A 23,449-nucleotide genomic window follows, 5' to 3' on the forward strand; every position below is an offset into this window, starting at 1 on the left:
CAAGGGATGCAAAAGACAAAGATCAAGTCTTTTTTTAGCTGTGCACTACAGTTTAATTTAGCATGTTAATCACTTCCCCAGACTTATTACCTTACAAAAAGTACGAGTTGCCCAAATGACTTGAAGGATGGTACAGCAACTATCATTACTTTAAAAGATATCAAGATGCTCCTTCCTTTTGTTACAGAAAATACTGTTGGTGTTGTGCTTAAGCTCAGCAGGAAATATTTCCTTTGGCACAACTGGGTCTTTCAGGTGGGCTGATGCCCGCGGCGTTGGTACCGTGCCATCCGGGCAAACTCTGCGGGCACCAGGCTATCGCTCCCGTAGCGTGGCAGCAGCCGGGCTCAAAGTGCCGTAAGCATTTTTCATCAAAGCAGTAGGACTTACAACAGCAGTATAGCCGCAATTGAGAGCATTTGTGGAAAAACTCTTGAGAGGGGCATAGAATATGAGTTGTGACTCAGTCACCCACATCTACAAACTATGTCATTTTAAATAACTTGCTTATTATTAGCCACTTGTGTACTAATGAGTTCATTACTCACTTTATTGAACAGATAACTATGTGAAATATCTGCTGAGAAATTCAATAGGTTTCAATTATAAGTTTTTCTGATTTGAAGTTGATATCCTATTTCACAAATATTAATCTGCATTTTTCTGGTAAATTACCCTATTTTTTGAGTAAAAACCTGCTTGATTATTGAAATATCAATTGCATGTTATGCAAAGACAGAATATAAGAATTTTTCTCTTTTCACAGGTTGGAGAAAAATGGCCGGTTCACAAGCTGTGTGGTTCGGAGTCTGCTGGTCTGTGATGAGGTTATGCAGCCTCATTGCTTGGTAACGACCCTTGAGAAGAGAAAGCTAAGGAGAAATCTTACGGCTGTAACTGCCTAACGGGCAGGTACAGAGAAGACGGAGCCAGGCTCTTGTCAGAGGTGCCCCGTGATATGGCAGGAGGCAACGGGCAGGAGATGGAGCACAGGAGATTCCCAAGGGATATGAGGTGGGTTTTCATTTGCTTGTTTAACCGTGACTGTGTGTGTTACAAGTTTTATGCTGAACTGCTGCCCAAAAGGCTGATCCAGGACCTCTTCAGGCAGACTTGATTTCTGTGTTTCTTCGAGATGACCAAATTGTTGAAAATTCCTATTTAAAGCAGCAAGCTGAAAAGGTCTGAATCTTCACAAAGTTCTTAAAATGTTTTGGCATCTTGGTAGTTTGTAAGTGTGGGTAAGAACACTTCCCTCCCGCCACCCCAAGCTAAATACTTAGAGATAGTTCAGAGTGCAAGGCTGCTGGAAGAAGCATTTCTTTGCCGTTGCGAGCGGCATACTTCAGGCTATTGTACTGGGTCCTCTGTCTGCAGGCAATTAAAGAGAGAAAGGAGCTAAAACCATCCACTATGGCTCACTGCCAGACAACCTGAACCCTGGCTCTGCACCAGCAGAGCAGGGTTATTACACCAATTGGCTCTCTGTCCTTTTTGGAGGCATTTCCATTCAGTCTTTTTTCTAATTGCTACCCGAGATAATGTTTCATTTACATGTCGCTGTGTTTGAGCTGCCTATCCAAATCCTGCTTTGCTGTGTGCCTCAACGACGGGGTTGAATACCAAAGGGTGTGACCCGTAAATCTAGTCATGGTCACACACCATCACCATAAAACCAGAAAAGCAGAGTGATGGTTTTGGAAGCGCTGTTTCGCTAGCAAGCAAATCTGCTATGGATTATTAAAGGGAAAACGTAAACTAGTGAGTGGAAGTGATCTTCAAATAAAAATGATCCAGAAAGCAAGTTAGATGGTATGTGGGGCAATGACAGGGGTCTTCCGGTGGAAGACTCTTCTTCCCTCCAGGCATTGAACAGCTGCCTTCCAGCTCCTGCTGTAGTCTCCGAAGATGCTAAAAATCCTCGTGTTGTCTCTTGCACACATCTCTCAAGCACATTCTTGCAAAGGAATGTAAATAAAGAGCTCTCGGAGACCCAGAGCAAAAAAGTCAGGTCTCCTTGTACCGTGTCCCAGCGTGCACTGGGACAGTGATGCTCGGAGCACCTGCAGCATGGTTTTAGGAAGCTCATCCCTAGGGGAAGATGGAATTGAAGGAGAGTGGGTTTTAGTTTAGCTATAAAGTTCAGGAAATGAAAAGTGAAGCCCAGGAGTATTTTGGAAGCTGCAGGGTCATAACAACGTTACAGCATCATCCCAGGACAGTATGCAGGGAGGGGAGTGTGGGAGATGGAGCTGGAGCTGGAAGGGCCAGATGGAGCAGCAGATTGCGTCTCCTAAGTAATGAAACCAGTAAAATGTGCTGCAAAGGGGTTTTCACTAGCCCACTCTCATCTTTTGAAGATGAAGGATTAGTTCCTACAGCTTCTCTGGTCTGATATTTGAGCTCGCCTTTCTCATGCTTTGTAAAACTGGGTATTTAGTCTTTAGATATTTAGATTAATTGTCTGAAGTTTCTTTAAAGTTAGTAGACATATGAAATGATAGGAAATGACAGGAAATTCTGGATACCCAGTTTCGGATGGTTTGGCAGTGGATGACGTGTCTCTGCATTGACTATAGAGGTGAACTAGATCTCTGGGTTAGCTTCAATGTTGGAAGTTAGGTGAAGACTAAGCCATGACTAATATTTTTGTATAACAAATATTGACACCAGGAAATTAGTGTGGTGTGGTGTGAAATCAAGGATATATGGTTGCTCTTTTTTAACACGAATCCTACAAAACCATTAACTGCTGCTCTCCCTCCTGTACTCTAAATGGATATTTTGGTCAAATTTGGCCACATGGACTGCATATGAGACCTGAATAATCCATAGATAAAGCTAATTCAAATCTACCACTTGTCACAGAATATTGGAGCACTTGAATATCTCCACATATTTCTGATCTGTATATTTTCCTCTAATCTGCAAATAGCCATTTGTAAAATCGGGATATTACTTCTAGAATTGCTAAGTTCGTTATTAAAGGATACTGAGCCCAAGGGACAAGGGATAATTACTTTTTCATGGTATTAAAAGTGTTCATAAAACATGGCATTATCTTAAGGTTCAATGAGAAGCATATGACTAAAATAGCATTAAAATTTTATTTTTTACGTTCTACAAATATAATGACATTTAAAATATGACATTTAAAAGCTAGACTCTCTAATATTAAGTAACGGCTGTGTGGACCAGTATTTCTTCCATGATTACAGACAAATAACTGTCAATGTCACCTTCAGCACCTGCTATTACTTATTACCAGTTGTGGAATTCTACTTGTAAAAGTTTTGTAGCATTTTATAGCCATTAGCAAAGTTGATTAATTACAGTCTCCGCTGCTACATGAACAGTGCAATTACTTCACCCTTCCCTTTGATTTTTGTTGACCAGCAGAGTTTCCCAGGGAATGCTTAGGGCCCAATTAACATCTCGTGGGCTTGCACGGGGGCTGCGGCTCGTGTTTTGCTATGCTTTGCGCTTGGTACCTGCCTTGTCCATCTCCCAGGTTTTTTCCCCTACTTACTTCCCTCCCTGTGTGTTACCATCTACATTGCTTTTTAACAAAATTCCTTTTTTTTGGGTGCTCTGCCTTTCCAAGCTGGATATACATGGATTTTGAAACATCCAGAGCAATTTGGAAAGTGAATGGATTAGGAGCCAAATCTGTCAGAGTCTTTTTTAAGTTTTACCCAGGTTACCAATACTGAAAATAGCTGAATATATCTTTCAGGGCTTTAAATCCATATTTTAATGTTTCTGCACAATTTTTTTATTTCATCAGATATCAGCTGTTATGATCACATATCAGACCAGAAAAATTTCAGTAATATTACTCTATCATCATTAAAACCACCAATGAGAATTTAATATTGGGGTAAGTTATAGAGGAGTCATGGAATCTTATGTTTAGGGAGTGACATATAGTTGGAGTACATGGATTGAATATAGTAAAAACAGCTTTATCAGCTGGGCAGCACAACTGCTAAGCACCAAAATGCTGTGTCTAATTTGGGAAAGAACTAGGGCTATGCCTGCTGTCTAAACACCCAGTGAAAAGAACAAGGGAATTAGAAACACAGTGAAGTTAAGAAGAACAGCAGCAATAAAAGACTTCAATTACCCCTGTGCAGACTGGGCAAGTGTCACAGGAGGCCATGGAGCAGAAATTAAATTTTTTGATGCAATGGCTATTTCTTGAAACAACATTTCCACAAAAGAAGTCAGTCTCAGTTTGGTAATATACAGCCAAAACAATCCATCAAGGTAGTATTTAAAATTAGTGACACATGAAATAAGGGGATTTATGAAATAAGAGCTGCTTACATTTAAAAATCTTCTCCTAATTTTATTCTATTTTCTCCTAGTTTTCTAAAGGTTTCTGTTGGGACTCGTGCTGTTCTACATACTTTTTTGGTTTTGTTTCATTTTAACATAGACAAGTGGAAAGGTGGGCTGGTGACACAATACAGGTCAGGGTTAAAGCTGTGAAAATAATATTATGTTCCAAAATTGACCAAAGTTTAAAATCAGCCCCTTACATCACCACTAAATTTTTAGCTTTTTTAGTCTTTTAGAAGGCTGGAAAAAAACTCAGCATTCTCTTTGGACAAGAAAAACAAATTAAATTTTGATATGAATTCATTAAAATCATCCTTTCCGAACGTTTTCATTGGATTAAAAGTAAAAATGTTTCAATACTCACTGCACCTTAATCCAAAATACTAATCTGCTAATTGTTCTGAATATACTTACATGCTGAATGTTTGAAAATCTGCACTCTCCATTAATTTCAGAGCTAATTTAGATTTCAGTCATAGCTGCTCCTGTATATGTTGAGTATCCTCAATATTCCAAATTTTATGGAGGTGTAGAATTAACGCCAGGAAGAATCAATAAATCTGAAGCTGTAAATGAAAAAGAGCATTATAATTTGTAGAGGGACAAAAAAGATGTAGAATGCATGCAGTCATTGCTAAATTCAAGCCTTCAGCAGAAGACCGACATTTTCATGTAGTGTCACTCAAAAGAGAATAAAATAAAATCCTTTTTATAGCTCTTGTTTGTCCATTACTTTCAGGATACTCTAGGAGAAGAGGAAATCTAATCAGTTTTTTTTCTAAATGATATCAAAGATATCCTAGTCAGAGTATTTCCCCCATTATGGATTGATATCTGTATCCCTGCTCTGCTAAGTAGGAGTAGATATCTGAAGCCTCTGTAATGTGGATGCTAGTAAATTAAAAAAAAAAAAAAAAAGTGAAATACAGTATTATGTAACTGCATTAAAAAGAAAAAATACAAGATCAAAACATAGTCTGCCAACAACTGTAGAAAAGAGTTTGAAATTCAGTCTTTTAAAACTAGGAGGGGAAAAAAAAGTTGAAGAGTGGTCTTTTGCTCTGGAGTAGCAGATCATCTAAACTAACCATTTTTAGTGATTCTCTTCCTAGGAACTGGCATTTGAAGGGGGGAAAAATGTTTGTTTTCATGGCATTAGGCTTTCATGGTTCTTTTAAGTCTTGTGGAAATTCAAGTATGTAATAGACAATTAGTGTTTTTCAATAACTATTCCAGACCTGACAAAATACAGTTTACTCTATAAAAAGTTAACCTCATGTGAACAAAGAATAATAAAAATCCCTTTAATAAAACGCCCTTTACTAAAGGCATTAAATCGGTACTAAAACCCATGATATCCTAATCAATGATGAATTAAAAATCCCATTGAAGATTAGCATCCTTCTTGGGTAAATGTCATGCAACTCGCCATTTTTGCAGTGGTGGTATCCCCTACAAAAGCCTCCTTCGCTTGTCTTGCAGGAGATGCCATGAGTAGAAACATGCACAAAGACACCAATGTATTTTTTGATGTTATCTGCTAACCGCCTTGTTGGCAGGAACACTAAATTTTAATATGATTCCTATATAAATTATGTAATACGTTACAGATCAATGCAATCCAGATGGGGTAGCAGGAAACAAGTGTGCTTGACGTGTGAAATACTGATCAAACTTCTTTTCTTCCAAACCCCACCAGCAGGCTCTAGAGCTCTTTCCTGCAGAAATTATCATTATTCTAATCCTGATCCGTTCTCTCACCCCATGAGGAAAGATCATTGCTGCTAATTTAGCAGGAAAGGGAACTCGGAGCTGCAGCAGCTCACAGCATGGCTTTATCATCGCTTTCCCAAACTTACTTGATCATTTAGGTAATTCCTTCTCTCCTCATCATGTGTTTCTCTCTAAGTAAACCTAGTGGCAAGGTTTCTACGCACCGTAGTTTTATCAAAGATTTTCTTATTACGTATTCATAACTCCAGATATGAATCCAGCCTGGTTATTCAAACAGTTCCCTGTGTCACCTGTCAATTATTCTTCCTAGGAAAAATAGTGTATAGTTGGTGATGGCAGAGTTAGGAAAGGGATTTGCAGACCTGAATACTCTTCTCTTTATTAAAGCAGGACTTGCACTTGCTCTTCCTGTGTGTTTTAAGAGAAAATAGATTGCTTGAATATCTCAGATGGCCTCAAAAGCAAGTGTCACCACGTACGGGTGCTGAGTCAAAGCCCGTATGTTAAATATTGCAGTGCAAGATGACGAAAGCAGACTTGAGAAATGGAAAAAGAGACAGAAAATAAATGATGATTCTCTTTGGTTGATGTCTTCATAATTAGCTTTGCATGCACATCAGAACAGCTTTACACCCAAACTCCTTCCCCACACACACGCATCTCAGCCATGTGCTTATTTGAGCTTTGTAAGGAAAAATGGATAAAGGATAGTGGTGAGTAATTAAAAATCAGTGTGTGTTTTACCTTAAGCTGGAACCAGTTCATATAGAAAGAAGAGTATAAAGATCACCTAAAAGCTGTTGGTCCTTCATTGCCTTTTGCCCAATATACTTCTAGCTCGACATCAGCAATGCTTACCCAGGAATTGGGTTATAGGGAGTCTTATTTGGGTAGCCTGGATTCACGTGATTGGTGTTCCTACTAAATACTTAGAAATAATCTGTTGGTCAGTCTGCCGTTAAATGATGGGCTGCTCGCGGACAAAAGAAGATGCTGCTCTCCACCTATGGCACCAGGTATTATGATCTCTTCACTCGCCTCCCTCGCAGAGAGGAACTAAACATTTTCTTTGTTTTCCTGATATTGCTGGAAACTAGCATATGGTATAAAGGAGGGAAAAAGCTCAAATATACCTAATATACCTAACTATTAATTGTTTTAAATCATTGTGCTTTGGGCGTTTTGTTTTTTCTTCACCACCACAAAGCAGCCAGCGGTATAGAAGTCAGCAGGTTTTCCTTTAGATTTCTATCAAAGTAAGTTAAAAAAAAATCTCACGCTGTTATATTGCGTTGGTTGATTACAAGCATTCAGCTACTTGCAATACTAAGATCAAGGTTGAAATATATTCTCAGGGCAATAGAGTTTTGTGGGATTTTTATAGAAAATGTGGACTTCTAAAGTCTCAGGAATAATGCATTGAAAAGTGGAGATAATATTCATGCCAGCTGTGGAAAATAGGTGACTTTTTTCCCAAAGTTACAAGAATGGGTAATTTTTAATCAAATGTCATAGAAGACGTTCCTATTTCATTTTCCTGTCTTTTCTCTTTATATATTTCAGGGTTTTTTTTTCCCTCAGTGGGGATGTCAGATATGGGTAAGCAGTACATGTACCTGGATTGATGCCCCTATGGCTCATCAAGCAAGACAGATGGAGTTAACTTTAGGGAAAAGTGTTGTTATGAAAGTAATGAAAGCTTCAATGACTGATCATTAGCTTTAAGGCTCTAATAGGCACAGCTTTCAGAAAGCAAAGCCAGATTATTTTAAGATTGGCTGCAGTCTAAAAGCATAAATAAAAACAGAGGAACAGCATTAGAAAGTGTCTTAGGTGATATGTTGGCTGGTTCCTTCTGCATCTATCTATATATTAAGACACTATTCTTCCCTATTTTCAGACTATTTTTTTACTATCTCTGTGATGAGACCTGGCATGCTGGAGGTGTATGAGGAATTATTTAAATCACATTTGATATATTTTGAACATTGAATTACAAAGAGAAAAAGAAGGAAAATCAGAATAACCAAAACCACCTGTGTATTGCAAAATTTTATAAAATGGAAGATTTAATTTTTATTTTTGAATAGCCATGAAAATGTGCTCGAAACGGCAAACAGGAAATCAGACAGATCATTAGAAAAGTGCCATTTAAAAATGAGAAGGTAGCATTTTCCAAACTAAAGTTCTATTGCTAAATGCTGACTTGAGCTTCTCAATAAGCGGGCTGATTTTCTGAAGTACCCACACACGAAGATTTTCCAGTTAAACTACTGCTTTGTGCTCAGCGTTTTTTGCAGAGAGCCCTACTTCTATTGAAGACCACGGTTACCGAATCTGGAAGGCTTTCGGGCGCCTGCTAACTCCCTCCTGCCCTCAACAGCCTTGGAGGTGTGAGGAACTGCCTACGACAGGCTCGGGTAGACGATGGCCAGGCTCCTTTCTTGGGGGAAAAGTCGTCGCTGGTTGCTGCTTTTTGTCACAAGTGGAAATATCAACTAGCAAGGAGTAATTTCTATATCTCTTCAAATTCTTTTGACTTAAATACATTAAAAGGAAGTGATGTTTTTCCCCCAAACAAACAATTGTGTTATATAGCCATCCAATTTGTTGCATTGCAGTTTTTTAACCTGGGAGGCTGCAAGAGCCAAGGTCTGTCCCCCGCTAAGGGAACATGTAGCATCGGCTGTTGGTGGATTTTCTGCAGCAGCGGCAGGTTCCTGCGGGGAAGGTAAAACCGGGTATATTGGAATATTCCGTTCCTGTCTTGAAACTGGATCTCGGTTCAGCTTGCGTGTGAGCTCAGGGTAGCTCCCTTTCTGGGCTGACTTGATGACAAAACAATGCGGATTATTTTTTAAAGACTTCATGAGCAATATGGACCTAAATATGCTTTTATGTAGTAAAATGGGCCTGCAAACTAAATTGGGATGCTTCTCCTGCCAGACATGCCTTTAAACAAGCCTGCTGCTTTCCAGAACTGGGCCCTGCTCCCCTTTCTGGAGAGCGTTGCAGCATGAGGAGGGGTTAGACGAAGGAGAGCTGGGACAGGCATAGTGAAACGCAGAATCAGCACTGAGGGGGTCTGGGCAAAAACAAACTGTTTTAGCTACTTTCAGTGACAGGTCCAGTTTTGGATGCACAGAGGAAAAAATGTGAATCAACTTTTTAAAGATATTTTGTACGTCCCAGCCCCTTTCTTGGGTAGAAATGACCAGAGCACCTACACTCCTGCTGGGCTTGACACCAGTTTGAAGACTCAGGGAGATTTCTAGCAGAGAAGTTAGTTATATAAGCGGGAAACTAATCTTTTTTCTCAAGAAACTCTTTCCTAAAATGCTCTATAATGTAAAACCTGAGAGCATCCTATTGCTCTATTCCCAGTTCGCCCCTCGCTTCTGCGAGATCAAGACCTAGGGCCTCCAGGCAGACGTGGCGAGAGGTGATGGATGTCCCGGCCTGCGAAGCAGTCCTCGGAGCGGCAGTCAGGAGAGCTGCAGTCGTAACCGTACCTGCGACAGTTCCCAGTCCTCTGAAGTCAAGATTTAAATACATCTGCTTGTGGGAACATACTGGCCCACTAATTTCCTTGTTTAAAATATTCGGTCATTAGATGCTACTTAATAACTAATGCCTGGAAGGGTGTTTTTTATTTTCTGTATGTTAAAGTTAATGTTAGAGTGCATATTAATATGCTATGTTTGCTTTCTGACATCATTCAGGATACTGCTAGGAAGGACTGTACTGTAAAATACTGGGAAATTATTTCAGTGTTAGGAAGAAATTGTATCCATTTATACGAAGCTATACACAAAGCTGCCAGTTCTGGATGCTGGTAGGAAGAAATGTCCTCTTGTGTGAAAAAGAGACATAGGGAGAGGTAAGTAAAGTATTGTGCTTTTAAATTGCTTTTTCAAACTAGGACCTTAATTTCTCTAAGTCACCAAAAAATATAATAACTCTCTGAACTGGTAATTTTCAGATATACTGGATTCTTTTGCTTATTTTCTCAAATATTAATACTGGATTGTGAAAATCCCATTCTATCAATGCCACTTGCACTATGAAGTGGCTTAAATGGGTCCAGGCTATTCTTTATAAATGAATGCCTTCTGCACTTTTGTAACAATAAGTAAGCTTTAGTTCAGATCATTTTGTCCTTAATACAATCGTACGGTTTCTCCTCTCTCCTGGTTATGGCAGTCCACTTGTAGGTACATCATTTGAAATAACAAAGCTGACAATACAGCAAGCACTTAAGTATGTATCAAAATGCTTTTCTATACCGGGATGCTTGGACAGATGCTTAATTTGCTTTGTAGTCAGGCTCAGAGTTTTGCAAGTTTTGCCCATCTAAGGACACTTTCCTGAAAAGTTATCTATAAAAACTTGTCTTTGTCTCTGATACTGATTTTATGGGTGGCATATGACATTTTCCCACTCTTTCAAACCAGAAAATAACAACTAGCTGAGCATTTTAGGTGGCATTTTGGAAGAGAATGGGAACATTTCCCCCAGCAGATGGGAAGCCTGCCACTGAACCTTTGAAGATTATACAAATCCAGTTACAAAAACAAATACAATTTTAGTTGCATTTCCCTGTCCTTCCTTTGAACCCAGGTCAGGAAAAGTGTGAAGCTCAATGGATTAATTCTCATTGCAAGACGCGGGTGACGGTTACTTTGTCGTAATAGGTTTATTATACCAAACTACTCAACTACATATACGAAACTAATAGGTTTAGTGCATTATAAGGGTATTCACCTGTTTCTGTGGTTTCTCCTCTCCCTGCGCAAGCTCGCAATCGCGGTACCGTTTGGAGCACAATAGCACACATCGGATACGTGCGGGATGTTGTTCCTCCGCTCGGCGGGTAATCGAGGTATCGAGCTGCAGGCTGGCGGTAGGCACACCGACTGCGAAAGGTGTTTAATGTGGATGTTCTCGGGAACAGTTATCATGCATTCAAATAAGTCTTCACTGTAGGATCAGGGTTTTTTTGTTTTTTTTTTTTGTTTTTTTTTTTTCCCCCCTGTTCAGAAATCTTATAGCTGGCTTGAAATCAATGCTGTCATTTTATTTTGTAGCCTTGAAGCTTGAGAATGTCAGTGAAGTTATTTATTGCTGCAGACGGTATGGTTACGCACTGGAAACAAGCAACAAAGTTGTACATGCCTTAAAATTTTAAAGTATGAACAGTCAAAACAGTGCTGGAAGTGACTGCATCATAGAAAACTCAATTTATGGTCATAGCAAAAAAAGATCTGTGCACAGGCGGTCGGCGGGAACAACTACAGTCACTCGCCTGCCGACAGCGCCTGGAGATGCTTGTCCTATTCGTGTTTCCAGTATGCTCAAGATCAGTGAAACTCTGATTTTCTTGGGAGATTTGGCTACCTGTATGTTTTAGCTGGCACCTTAGAGCTGTGGTTTAGCCCGAATCTGGAAATCTCTATGAACCCCCTCCAGTCCGGAAAGTGTTGTAACATCTTCGGAGGAAAAACAGGGAGCTGTGTGGTTCAGGGGAGCACTATCGAAGCTGGACCAGGAGCCCTCTTCCAGGGAGCCGCCCCGTAGGCTGGTCAGAGAAGCACTGAAGTAATGATAAGAGAGAAGGGGATACATGGACATGAGGCATAAACGAGCGTTCATTTATAGCACAAAATTGAGACAGTAAAATGAACAAACAAAGGTTCATAAAAGAAAAGGGAATAGCTTTTGCTGAGAGAGTAATAAGCAAGGGTAATTGGAGTGACTCATTTATAAGCATAAATTAGACCCTCTTCATATTGCTGAGACCTAGCAGGCAGGCTGGCATGGCTGGAATGCTAAAATCAATAGTTAGAACATATTCAAGATGAATCAGTTGGGAAGGAGAGGTAAGAAGAGTGGCAGTTTGTAATGAACATGATACTAGTTCTTTCCAAGCTCAGGAGTAAATGATCTTGAATGCTTATGGGTCTGTGGTCAAAAAGAGAAAGCCATGATTATTATGTGCACCAGGTCACACCTGAATGACCCAAATATTCTCTGTATACCAGGAGCCCTCATGCTTGGAAAGATGAAAAACGGCAAAAAGCTTCTATCCAGCTCCTATCATCGCATGAGACCTCTGAGCAAGCAATACGGGGTGGAAGCATCATTCTGCCAGTGTTTCTCTGAATTCAAAGAACTGATGTGAAAAAATCCTAACTCAGAAGCATTGCATCTTCAATTCAATAATAGAGTATTTCTTGACAAATAAGGTGAGGTATATCAAGGAAATGAAAAAGAGAGTTAGTTCTTCAATTTACAAGTCATGTTGAGTTGATTATTATATGAAAACAAAAGGAAGTGTAAGAGCTCGCTACTTTAAAAATTCCACAAAGATGAAAAAAAATGTGAGCCAAACAAACTGTCAGAAAGAATTAATATTAAGAAACATTCAAATGCTAATTGGGGTCATAAATAACAAAGTGGACGTCACTGGGTTAATTGGTAATCCCAGCATGCTCGAACTGTGCTTGTTTTGATGGTGTTGAATATAGTCATGGACCTAAGGAGAGGAACGACATGGAGAGCTCGATTCTGGGAATAAGAGACTGAGGGGACTTATGGCTCGTGGTGGGAGCCCAGCATGAGCTCCCAGGGAAATGCTGTTGCCCAAGGCCAAGGCAACCCTTAAACACGGGCGCAGGCAATGTTGTGCGGGGAGACGAGGAACAGGAGCAGGTTGCTCCGGCGGCAGCGGCTCGGCTCGGTGCCTGCTCTTCAAGAGAGATCTTGAAGAACCGAAGTGTATAAAGAAGAGAGATGGACTGCTTACAGGACTAGAGAAATGACTAAAGGGCTGGAAAATGGGAAGAAACTCGGATGCTGAATCCACTTTGCTCTTAAAAAAAAAAAAAAAAAAAAAAGAGTCTTGTGAGTAACTTGGTGATAGACTGTACATATTGAGCAGAGTGCAAAATTAGACTGTGGAGAAAAATACAATACGATGGATTAGTCAGCGATTGATCTAGACACCTTCATACACAGCAGATGCCACTTTTTAACAATAGACACTTCTAAACAAAGGAATAACATTTGCAGTGAAAAGAGATTCAAAGCAATCCTGGAAAAGTTTTATACAAGACAACACATTTTTCTAAGAAAGAATATTCTTGCTCAGCATGGATTAGCTCCTGTGTTGTGGAGGATGTCAAAGTTGATTATTGCAGTGTTTTGGGGTTTTTTTTCCCTGAAATCAATACGATTTCTGAATAGCCTTGTTAAATTAAGATATTAACTATGCCTCTTAAATTAGGCTGGGCCCTTTACGCTTTTATTGTTGTCTAAATAATAATATTATTTTAAGACAATTTATTACAAAGTCCCCAAAAGAAAAAAATTTCCTCTCAACTATTCACTCTTCAAAACAGTGGTTACTATTTCAGTCGGCTCCAGAAATCCAAATCTGTCTTCTTTATATTTAGGTCATCTTGAAAAAATACTCCACAAAACCAAGTGGTGAGGCTGCAAAAGACACTGAATAATGAATTCAACCAGGTTTTCCCCAGGAAGCAGAATATGATTCACAGAAACTCAAATTCATTCCTGTAATATAGATTACTAAAACAAGTCATCATAACCTCTTCTGAAAAGGGAATACATAATACTTAAGTAATAATGCCTTTTCATGCCTAAAGCGAAGGCATTCCAAAAATTGCTCTACGACATAAAACTGCATAGACCTACCGAGATTGTATTTCAGGCAAGCCGTACACCAGAGATGAAGCTTCTTCAGATTCATATGGTTCAAAGAAGGTACTGTTGAGGGGCAGAGGGTGTTTCCACGCTTGGATCTCCACCGAACAGTGAACGGAGGAGAGGATTCAGTAGGAAAGGATATAGGTCTCCATGCACCCCATTCGACCCAAATTGGATCAGAAATCAGTGGGCTGTGAAGGGTGAATCATATCAAAGTACCTAACGATATAACCGACAGAAAGAGGTGGGAAGGGGGTTTCATATTTGAAGTGCTGAAAGGACACCAAAAAAAGAAGGGAGATTGTCACACTGGGAAAATTCTGTGGAATTCCCTGGCTTAAGTCAGCCTAATTGCAAGACCGTAGCATTTCCAGCCCTGCTTTGAGGTCTTGCATGGTTGAGTGCCACTTACTTTTGACGTGATTTGCACTTATGTTCGTTTTCTAATAAATATTTCAAGGAAATTTTACAAAGTTACTGAGTTTGCTGCTGCTGTGGACCCTCGAGGGAAGGGGGACATGTGGTGGGCGGTGGGAGCCTGGAGAAGGCCTCTGCACCACAGCAATGCAGGCGGGCGCAGAAGAGAAGTGCACTTGCTCCCATAAGCAGATGAGGCCAATGACCGTAAGGAACAGTGAAAAGTGTCTTGTGAATAGTAAAAATCCCTCAAAGTTACGACAGGAATTCAGATCATCTTTTCCTGGCAGGACTAAGCAGAGTCGCAGCCATTGCTGCAGTAGAGTCTCAGTTTACAGTGGGAAAAAAATGTTTGCCAGACCTTTCTGCATGCTAAAACCTCTCTTGCTTCTTCAGCAGTGCGGATCACCACCTCGCTCATTCTCATACGATTCTTCAAAATTCTTCAAAAATTAAAAAAAAAAAAAATGTCAGTGTAAAGCGGTGCATGGATGGGCACTGGTTTGGTCCTCAATGCATGAAGTCTTTTTATATGGTACAAGTAAGCAAAAAAAGGGGAACATATGCATGTGTCCAAGGGAAACAAGTCGAATGCATACAGTAACCAGAGGACATCTGCCGCCTGCGTTCAGTTCAGCAAGGAGCGACGTTCCCTCCGTAACAACGTGCACTTGCTGCGGTGCCCTCGGCCTCCTCCTCCTCCTCCTCGCCTGCTGCACCCGGTAGGGCTCCCGCAACCCACCGCGCTCCAGCCCATTAATGCCGTTCCCCGTTGGACGGTACGTCGAGTTACTGCCAGGCCACTTCACTAATGGTTTTCCAAAAATTCCCTCAAACAGGGTCACGTTCATTAAATTCAGAGGTCTTTGTTACTTGAGATGCCGATACCGCCTGCCATACAAATCCAATTTGAATTGTTCATCATCCAGCTCCCAGGGAAGAATCTCCGCTGAATACTGGCAAATGGGCTGCGCTGCTTCAAAAGACTCTCTTGTCAATAGGTGGCAATAATATCCTTCACTGCAGCTCCTTAATATATGTTTACGGTTTTCCTCCGCCCCAGTTGGAAATTTTATAACGTAGTCTCCAGTTATTTATATCAGCAAAGTTCTGCATTTCCCCCATTATAATTTTTCATGTCAGTATAGGCCAGCTACGGGGGAGGCATGGCATGGCATTACTTTATTAAAGCTGACACTTTGCCTTGGATTGAATGAGTTCTCGTCCTCTGTATCTACAGCCAAAGATCATTAGCATTCCACTTCTGTTTGGCTATCAACTAATCTGCTCCAAAATACTTGCATGAAATCAGATTTATATACCAGTCAGACACATGCAAAAGTATAATTTACAGACCCAGATTCACACGACTGTTGTTTCGGTATTTAGAGCATCGCGGAGTTATCACTCAGGCTCATTACCAGGAGGAGACAGCCGCCGCTTTCCGCAAGAACCGCTGCTCTCGCTGCTGCTGCTGATTTATACAGCACGAATCCCAAGTGTTTAAAAACATGTGTTTCTTTGTGGCTTATCAGAAAGGGTGATGACATGACGTCTTCTCGCAAATTTGTCATCTTTGAAGTTTATGGAGTGAAAATGCATCTTTTTATTGGTGAGCATTTGCTAAATCTATTTGAACTCACAGACGCGCGCACGCACAAAATATGATTGAGGTTGTAAAACATTCAGGCAAATATAAAAATCAGGCAGAATGGACGCTGTCAAGTGCTTTTTACCGCAGTTAATCTACTTTCTTTCATTCCACTTTTTAATATCCTCTTAAAATCTGAAAACATTATTTTCATAACAGCTCTGCTCTGCCTCAGCCTGCCAGCTGCGGAAATCCAGCACCAGTGGTTACTCATGAGGCATTTTGTCTACGAAGGATTTAAGGGTTTATAACATTTTAAGGTTACATCCAGCTCATAGGCACAGAAGTCCAGTTCCTAAGGCTGCTGCGCAGCATTTCCTAGGATTTTCCTGATGGGAGAACAGGAGGATCTTGCCCATCTATGTGCAAAAATGCAGACGGTAGCTGAAGGTGTCCTGAGCTTTGGGAGAAGGGAGCCACGACCATGATCTCGCCTTGCAATGGCCCAAGTGCCTGGAGGGCCCCAAGTCCCACCTTGAGCGAAGGGTTTGGTCGTGCGAGCGGTGCTGCTGCTCCGGGCAAGGCTTTAACCGGGACACATTGACTAGTGCAAAAAGGGTTTTGGCGCTTGAGCTTTCACCACCTCCACTGCCCAGATTTATAATATTAGAGCAGAAATGCAACGTGCTCTGTAGTTATTGTGCTGTTTGCTTCGTTTTGCTGTGACATTTCCAGAGGAAGATTAAAAAAAGAAAAACCTGCTACTCTATCCTCATAAGAATTTCTTTCTTCGCAGGATGAAAGCATGTTTTTTTTTTAAAAAAAAAAGCAAATAAAAAAAATCATCTAGATGACCTTATCAAATAAATCATGCCCACTTCTATAAATAATTGAATGTAAGCAGTTTGCACCCTGCTTTTGCCTCTAAGGAAAAAAAAACCCCTATTTCTGCAAACTACGAGTAGTTTTTAGAGAGGTTCAGATGGCCACGGACACAGGTTTGTGCCACAAGAACATTTTCTCAGTGCTGTGAAGAAAAGTTTTGCTGATTATTAGGTTTTCCTAATTTACTCTGTGGTCCTGTGTCACTGAAATATAAAATTAAAAACAAAGAAAACTATAGCTTGCTAATATTAGTGGAAATCAATCAGAATTAGTGTCTTATATAGACTAATGATAGAGAAAAGCAATTACTAAGAAAATAGCTTCCTTAGGGCTCTTTCTGCTCACCCTTTCCTGGTCCTGGATTTAATTTTTATGTTACTGATGAGAACACGTCGAGGCAGCGTTTTTACAGCGACTAGCACACTAAGGCCCTAAGCTCAGCTCAGGCTTTGAGTCTTTCCGTGCTAGAAATTAATTATTTTATTGTAATCCCTTTAGTAAGGGAATATGCAAGAGTATCTTAGAAATTTCTAAGGTATCTGAGAAATTTTATTGCTAATATGCCAAAAAAAATCTGCTTATTTACGTAATATGGACTTCTTCATCTATATTTACTTTTAAACCCACAGCTCGTACAGCAAACGGGATTAATCCTAGCCATGGCTCGAGGACTGCACGCCCACCACGCGCCTGGGACGCGCTCTGCGGCCTCGTGAAAGCCGGGCCCCTGCCCTCCCGTAAGCGGCTCCTCCCCGGCGTTAGCCCCTGCTTCTCCTGCCTTTCTGCCTCTTATTCAACACAGATCATCCAAAAGCAGAGATTATTCTCAAAAAGTGGTATTTCCAAAGAGGGGCAGATTTATTAGGGCATTGGTGGCACTTACTAAACTACAGTACAGCTTATCCTTACATCGCTAATAGCCATAGCAGAGTTTCATCCTTGTTGATGTTATTTTAATCACGAAAAATACACCAGATTTCTATACATTTCCTACGTCCAGGACGCTGAAGTCCCAGCTTACTACGTATTCTCATTTTCATCCAGCTGTCATGTGCTATATAGTTAGACCTTATCTATCTTAATATTATCCATGCTAACCTTGCCAGATTGAGTTTGCGAAAACTTTTTGGTATTGATCTCCTCTGGTTTCATCGCATCTTCCAGAGCAGATTGCTCTTGGGCTGGGCGCCGAGGGAATGCTGATTAGAGCAGGCTGTTTATCGTCGCACTGACGGGGAATGGTAATGAAGCTCGCGTTAGAAACGCTCTGCCGCCTGCTCCGAAAGTCACCGTTGCAAGACAAGCGAAGGTTAAATGCAGCTAGCCGTGTTGGTGAGTTCGTGCAATTGCACAAAACATTGCAATAAAGCAAAGTGTGGAATTGTGGAAATTTCGGACTAATGCTCTGGTGGTCACTGATTTCCACGTGAGCCTGAGCTTGGGCATTTCGGGGTAGCTCCAACGAGGACCTGGGTGTCTCCACCGTGGGTGGCAGAGCGCCCAGGGGGACGTGTCCTCCCCGCTGAGGATGGACGTGGTGGGTTCCATGCCTTGGAGATGTTTGGGTCTCTCCGTAGTGTGGGGGAAAGCTTTGCTTCCAGGTGTGTTTTGCATTTTTGGTCCGACGGGAGTTTAGCAGCAAATAGGTGCGTGCCGGGTAGGTGTGCCGGGCTGTCTGCTCAAGCAGCGGCTCCTCGTCATGGGCTCTCGCTGCTAGAGGTTTATGGGCAACCTGCGGGACGAGGGGCAGTGGCTCCCACCATCGCTGCCCGTGGGCTGCCTTTTCCGCACGGTGGGAAGCGGGGCTCCAGCAGAGCTGCTCCCGGGCCCTCTGTAGCTGTTTTCTTGTAGGTGGAAACAGCCTCTTTGCCGCGAAGCCTACAGACTCTGGAGGAACTTTTTGTCTCCAGGGTAGTGCAGCTGAGCAGAGATTTTCAGAATTTCGGTTTTAGATTTAGGTGCCTAAAATCTGCCTAAAACCATTTTAGTTGTCGAGGCTAAAAGTAGTATTTTCAAAGGCACCTCTGGCCCTAACCGCCTGCGAGACCAGCTTTTGTTTCCTCACAGGGTTATCACTGCAAGTCCTGGCTGAGAGGTGGATGGGGTGGGAGTAGGTGCCTTCCCCTACTGCTTGTTCTCCTCTCCCTCCAAAGACACGGTGGTTGGAAGTGCGTGTGCACACCGCTGCGATCTTCCAGCAGCAGACGACTAATTTTCCTCCTCCCCATTTGTAGAGAAAAGAGCTGATACAGATCTGACGCTCTTTCGGTTGCAGATCTCTGGACAGATGCGTTTCCCAAGAGCCATGTGTCGCTTTGGGACATTAAACCCCAGAGACAGAGTGGGGGGGGTTGGTTGTTTTTTGTGGTTTTGTTTGTTTTTTTGTTTTTTATGAGAGGGGTGGTGTGAGGCAGGAGTTTTGTGCCGCTTGTGTAGCAGCTCACAACGTTGGGAGCAGGCGCTGGGGGGGTTGTACAGTCACCATCTCTGGGGGTCTGCAAGACCCAAATGGAGACATCCCTGAGCAACCTGCACTGACCCCTTAACTGTTCCCACCTTGAGGTGGAGGTTCGGCATGAGAAAACACACGTAAAACTGTGCTGAAGGCAAGTCTTGGACAGGTGAAGCATGATGTAGTTGTTTTGCTCTCACCAACGATACCAATTTTTGGGTCATTTTCTCAGGCGTGTCTTCTGATAGCCAAGAGCAGCATCTTTAATGATGCAGAAGACATTTTAAACACTAGCAAAATATATGTATTGTTAGTATACTTTCTAACCTAGTCTTTTTGATTTTAATTTTTTGGCTATGCAGAAGCAAGTGGAAAAAACTGAGACCGAAGGGGCTTTGGTAGCTGGCACAACGCCGCAGCAGAGTCGCATCTCCGGGGGAAGGAGCATCCCCTGCCCTGATCTTTGCCTGCGTTTCACAGTGCGTGAGCCTGGCACAACGTGTCTCTGCAAGTCGCTGCTACGGCAATACAAATATAACGTGAAGAGAGAGACCAACAACTTCCTTTTTTCGTAAGTGGAAACACCTAGAGACAAAATTTTACTATGCCCTAAAATAATTATTTGGAAAAAAATGTTATTTATCTGCTACAGCTGAGTAGTAAAACTCTAAAGGCACATGAACTTTTTTCAGCTTGAGAACTATTCAAATGGACCCAAAGCACCCCAAAGGTGCCAGATTAACATAGCTGAACCGTAAAGCTGAAGCCTCTTTTTTAACTGTGGCAGAAGGAATAGTATTGATATTTTTATGTTTGTAATAAGTAATAGGAAGTAGAAAAATTAAGTACAAACATGGAGGTAATTGCATGGAAAATAATAGCACAAAAAACCCCAGAATGACTAAAAGGCAGCAATTAAGAATGGATAAGAGAGCTCTGACACAGAGATGAGTATTAGTTCAATAGATTTTAAGTTTTAGGTAAACAAGAAATGATGATAATTCAGAAAGACTGTAGACAGCACTCTAAAATTAAATGAGAATGTGGTAGAAAATAAAAATGCAATGAATGAATGAATGTTAGTTAATAACTGTAGATCAGCAGCGCATGAAATATGTATAGCCTCACACATAGCATAGCAAATGCTTAGCAAACAGATACAGCTTAGCCTTGCATAGTGCTGTAGGTTTGCACGCACCCACTGTCTCAGCTTGAAAGAAATGGTGCAACTTAATGCAGAATTGGTGCCGATCACAGTTTTTTAACCCTGGTAGAGAAATGACTTTGCACCTATTGCACTGGAAGTGTTGGGTGCTTGACCTCTGCAGAATAACATATTTGGTGCTTACATGGAAAACTACTGTTTACGTTTGCTTTAAGAGTACTAATAGTTTTCTAGGTAAGATTGCTCTTTCTCCTTAACCGACTTGTCCTGTTTAACAAAAGCTCAGGAGGCCTCTCGCCTTGCTGGGGCGCTCCGACCTCCGTCCTCTCACGGCGCCAGGCTTGGGGGCCGTCTCCATCCCACCGTCCGACATCTCCATCCTGACGTCTCTGTCCTGCCACCCGGCGTCTCCATCCCACCACCCGACGTCTCCATCCCACCGCCCATCGTCTCCGTCGCACTGCCAGCGCTGTGACAGAAAAGGCAATATTCCCACCCATTTTATGTGCCTACATCAAAACGGTCTCTGGTAGATTAATTCAGGAAACTGTCAGAGAGCAAACCAACGTACCGTGCATACAAGATTATCCATTTATATCCATTTATATATCCATTTAGGCATTTATAGCTTCCAAGGCATGCCGTAGCTATACACAGAAGTACGTTGCAGTGTTGAATGGAAGCTGCCCGGGCAACTTCCGCTTGCTCTTACTGCTGTGCGGGCTCTGAAGAGCCTGGGGAGCTCTCAGATTAAATCAATGACTTACTGTTCCTTGGAGGGACAGAAACTTCAGTGCACAGTCTACGGCGTGCATCAGCCTCTTCTTTGCATCCACTAGTATATTAGTGTCAGTAAAAGTGGCAACACCAGTGAAAGGCTAAAGGCCACATTGAAGTTTTTGCAAGGAGGGGCATAAGTAGCAGGAAGTCATCTCTTTTTGTAAAAGAAAAAAAAATCGCTCTCATTTCCATTAATTTCTGTCTGCAGTGATATTTATAATACGGGAGGGTTTTCCTGTGATATTTTTTGTGTAATTGTATGTTTCTCTCCCCAAAACAAAAAAATTTCACTTTTCAAGGAAAGACAGCAGGTACCTGACGTTTTGCATTTCCACTATTTTCTGCATTTAAAAATGTAACGCAGAATCTAAACTATATGATTTAACAAAGCAAAAGCTGTGTTTCCAGCTGAAGAAGGATGACATCACACTTCAGTAGAAGGGGTGCAGGGACAACAAAAACCCCCTACTTTCATTCAGCAGTGCTCCAAAAAACCACACTGACAGCGCAGTTGCTAAGAGAATATGAATAATATAATTAGACATCCAGAAAACAGTTACTTTTAGGTCAGCTCATTCTCTCCTGAAAGAAGACCTTATCTGCAGGAAAAAAAACCTGAGTTGTTCAAGCGCACGCTGAAATTGGTGCTATCGAGCCTCATAAACCTCAGTTAAGCTGAAATTCATGATTTGTGCTGTAATGTCACAAAACTCCATAATCCAGCGCTTGAATTGAAATTTCTTCCGAAACAGGTTACGGTACCTGAAACATAGCTAGATCACGAGACAACGATGCTGCAGCCACTCCGACGGGCGCTCGGGACGAGGTGGTAGATGCTGGGCGCAGCGGGGTTGGCCCAGCGCCCTCCTCCCAGCCCTCGCGTTTGCCGCACGGGAGCAGTTGGCTTCTGCATTTTTGGGGGGCTGCCAGCGCTGGAAATTTGTCGCTTGTCGTGGTGAATCCTAAGCAAAAGGCAGAAGCGTCTGCAGGCCTTCTGCAAGCATCAGGGCTGAGTTACCTTCCCGAAATTGCGTTCGTTCTCCGTGCTTCCCTTGGCACGCCGGGGCTCCACCGCGCGCGGGAGGTGGCCGATGCTGGGGCCGGGGCCACCCCAGCAAAGCTGGGCCGCGCTGGCATCCCCTCGGCTGACCGCACCAGGGAGGCTCACGGGGCTTCGGAGGAAAATAGCCGGGTCCGCAGGAGAGGCACTGCCGGCCCCGCTCCGCGGTGCTGTGCGGGTCATCACGCGTTGTTTAAAAAAGAGAGGAAAGAGAAATTTTGAGATGAAAGGGGTGCTCATGGGGCCAGCGTGAACCCACACACGTGCACGAGAAAACACTCAGAAGGCTTTGACTAATTTGGAAGGAAAATAACAGATAATTTCAGCCATAAAGCAGAGACCTCTCAAAACGTTTCGCTGCGATGGGAAGAGGAAATCCAGTTTTGCCACTGTACTGAAAATGGGAATATAAATGGGTATCATGGGCAAAAGCTAAGAAATAGCCAATCAGATATATATTGCCGCTGTAAAGCCGGACTGCAGACAGGCAAATGCGGGCTCGGCGCAGCAGAGGCTCGAAGGTCGTTGCTGAGAATTGTTTTCCTCCTTTGCCAGGTGGACGATTCATTAAAAAGAAAAAAAAAAAGTCCACAGGATAACCCTAAATGTTGAAGGATAAGCCCAGTCCTAGATCTATGTGTTACTTTATGTAGCTGTGTCACAGCTAATGCAGGTTATTAGCCAGCATTGATAGGTACCACGGTATCAATAATCCTGAGTTAAGGAGTCTCATATCCACGCTCTGCTATCATCACAGTCCCATAATATTTTTGCTTTCTTTTTTTTTTTTTTTTTTTTTTTTGAGTACATTCATTTTGCTTGGTTAAAAGTGTGAATTTGTTAATTGTGACCTTCCCTCTCCCTTTCCTATAGGGAATGAAAAGTAGATGAGCAGCACCAAAACATCAGCCAAAACAAGGGTTTTCCCATCTAAGAGGGGAAACCGCATTTGCTGTGAGTAACTCAACACAGACAGTGATTTCCCAGTGATTTCATCATTAACGTCTTGACAAAGCAAGGAGAGGGACCCTCCCTTCCCAGGGAGCTGCTTCATCCCCTGGAGCAAGAGGGAGAGGAGGAGGAAGAAGAAGAAGAGAAGGAGAAGGAAAGCTCTGGCCTTTCCCTCACCTCCTGCCAGGGCTCTGCTCCGCTCCAGGCAGCTTGTTGGGAGCTGGAAGAAAACCAAAGCGAGGACCGTGCCCGTCCCAGCTCTGCTCCGGGGGTGGGAGTAGCTCTCGCTGATACGGCTGCTTTTAAGGGCAGAAGCTGGTTTTTCTCTTAGTCGGTTTTGCA

At 42.1% G+C, this 23,449-nt stretch overlaps 2 long non-coding RNA genes across 2 annotated transcripts; both read left to right on the top strand.

Annotated features, from left to right (window-relative positions):
- The first annotated feature begins 665 nt into the window (after window positions 1-665).
- LOC112986421 (uncharacterized) lies at window positions 666-10,053 on the top strand. The gene is made up of 4 exons (XR_003260011.2): window positions 666-1,014; window positions 8,367-8,586; window positions 8,700-8,809; window positions 9,463-10,053. It is a non-coding gene; the product is annotated as an uncharacterized LOC112986421 (long non-coding RNA).
- Window positions 10,054-11,782: 1,729 nt separating this feature from the next.
- LOC112986422 (uncharacterized) lies at window positions 11,783-19,755 on the top strand. Its single transcript, XR_003260012.2, has 4 exons — window positions 11,783-15,835; window positions 17,329-17,436; window positions 17,864-18,031; window positions 19,514-19,755. It is a non-coding gene; the product is annotated as an uncharacterized LOC112986422 (long non-coding RNA).
- Window positions 19,756-23,449: the final 3,694 nt, after the last annotated feature.

Source organism: Dromaius novaehollandiae, chromosome 9 (assembly GCF_036370855.1).
Source record: "Dromaius novaehollandiae isolate bDroNov1 chromosome 9, bDroNov1.hap1, whole genome shotgun sequence".
In the NCBI taxonomy this organism is placed as follows: Eukaryota; Metazoa; Chordata; class Aves; order Casuariiformes; family Dromaiidae; genus Dromaius; species Dromaius novaehollandiae.